We start from the raw sequence: 2,500 nt of genomic DNA, 5'->3' as shown, positions 1-2,500 counted from the left end.
GAACACTATAATTAAGGGATTCCCTTCCCCCATTCCCCCACCCCCCCCCACCTTCCCTCTCTCTCTCTCTTACTGACACGAATACAGAAACAAGCCTGCAAAAATATGACAGTGATTTATCACTCGTGTAACGTTTTTCATCGATATGAAAACATATACCTTCGTCGACCAACCTCTTACATAAAGAGCTAATATGTGTTTAATCAACACTCAACACCATATGTGAATACAGTCATTTCTAAAAGAACATGTTTTACATAATCTCATAAGCCATTGAGAGATGGTGTATTTATATGGACATAATTTCAGGAAACTAATTTCTGATGCTGAATTGATGATGCAATGAACGAAATTGACTAACAGGCCTGGCTATTAGTCAAAGAAGTAATTCCTAAGCTCCTAGGTAATAATAAATACCTAAAATTACACGAAATAGTGAGAAACATGTCGGTCCAAATTTAAAGAATTGCGTTGGAATAAGAATCTCAAAGTTCACTGTTTACACTCACATTTGGATTTTTCTTTTCCTGAAAACCTGGGAGTTGTGTTTGAAGAAGAGGGTGAAAATTTTCAGCATAATACTAAAGACATGGAAAGAAGGTACCAGGGAAGTTGGGATGTCAGTATGATGGCCGACTATTGCTGGATGATTCATAGAGATGCACCAAAGTGTCCACAAACGAATGTGCACCAAGCGAAGTTTTGGATGGAAAGAAGCGGAGAAGTTACCAAGATTAGAGTAAGCGTATGTATGTAATAGAATATATACAGTGCTTGCACTATTTACATGTCCAAAACTTTGTATTTGAAAAATAGTTTCATAAAATAAACAAGGAAAAAATAATGCAACATAGACGAACAGAAATTTTATTATTGGCTCTATTTTCATTAAGTTTCTTTTTAAACTTTTTAATGAAATGTGAGCTGATGAAATAATTTGAAACTGCATTTTTATATAGTGTTCACAAGTGCCGAAATAGATCACAACTCGGAATTGAAACAATTTTTAAGTAACCTCAATTTTGCAGACCTGTGAATAGGAATCGTTCAACAATTTAATAAGACTATTAATGATAGCAGAGATCTAAGACTAGTATTGATAGCAGAGATCTAAGACTAGTATTGATAGCAGAGATCTAAGACTAGTATTGATAGCAGAGATCTAAGACTAGTTTTGATAGCAGAGATCTGCACGCCATAGACTAAGTGCAGAACAACAACGACCTAACTATCGTCGAATCGATAACCTTTGGCTCCGAGGGACACTAATCCTTGGTTAGGTGATCTAAAATAAAAGAAGACGAAGAAGAAGAGATTAAAGAAGGAGGGGGAGGAGGATCAAGATGTCCCAAAGACTTATTAGTCCATCCGAGGAGACATCATTTGCTCACTTATTTCTAGAAGCAGGTTTTACTGTTCATCACAGTGTCCTAATGATTTTTTCTAGCTTTCTTTTGAACACTTCCACACTGTTGTTGTTTGCAACCTTTGGTGGCAGTTTATTGCATGTGTCACAAATCTTGTATGTAAGAAGTTCCCACGGTGAGATGTGTTGTGATGTCTTAATTAATTTATAATTCCCATCCATTATTTCTTGTCTGGTTTTCGTTTAACTTAAATAGGTTACTGTCTACTTTTGTTAAGCCTTTCAGTGTTTTGAATGCTCCTATTAGTTGTCCTCACAATCGTCGTGTTTCTAAGCCATACATGATCAGGCTCTCTATTTGCGTGGATGGATGGAATTAACTTTGTGGCTCCTTACTTGTACCCCTGCTTATCTATTTATATCCTTTCTTAGTGTTGGTGACCAAAATTGTACTGCATATTCAAGATGTGGTCTAACTATTGATGTGTAGAGCTGCAAGTTGGTTTCTACCTTTCTTCCCTAATATATACTAGTTTGAGTTATTTTAAAGCTTTCAAGTACTTTTATTTTGGTCTGTCTGCTTGTGAATTTGGAGTTTATTCCTAAGTGTTTTTTTTATCTTTTGCCCTGTTTTTTTTTTTGTTTTAGATTTTACTACCCAAGCACTGTGAGATGGTTCTATCAAGTAGTATTTTCGATGGGTGGTTAGTAAGTGACATAAGTGTTCGTTAAGAAATTTTAGTGCTAAAAACAAGACTTCAGATGCGTAGCAAAACATTGGCATAATACTAAGCTCTTAAAGGACAGGATGTCTTTCCCTACTATTTCATTAATGATGTGATTATGAGCTCCAGCTCCGAGTCCTCACATATATGCGTATGTGTGTGTATAATATACAAATGTATATAATATATATGTATAACTATATATAATATATATATATATATATATATATTATCATATATATATATATATATATATTAACAACGGAAGCGTCCGCCCCCGCTATTTTCATATTTGGTATGCGTTTAGCCAAAGCGTAAGGCGAACTGGTTACACTTTATCCTTTCTCTCTCTCTCTCTCTCTCTCTCTCTCTCGTCTCTCTCTCTCTCTCTCTCGCAACCCCCACTCCA

This window comes from Macrobrachium nipponense, chromosome 16 (assembly GCF_015104395.2).
Source record: "Macrobrachium nipponense isolate FS-2020 chromosome 16, ASM1510439v2, whole genome shotgun sequence".
NCBI classification, from domain to species: Eukaryota; Metazoa; Arthropoda; class Malacostraca; order Decapoda; family Palaemonidae; genus Macrobrachium; species Macrobrachium nipponense.
This window is presented reverse-complemented; position numbering follows the sequence as displayed.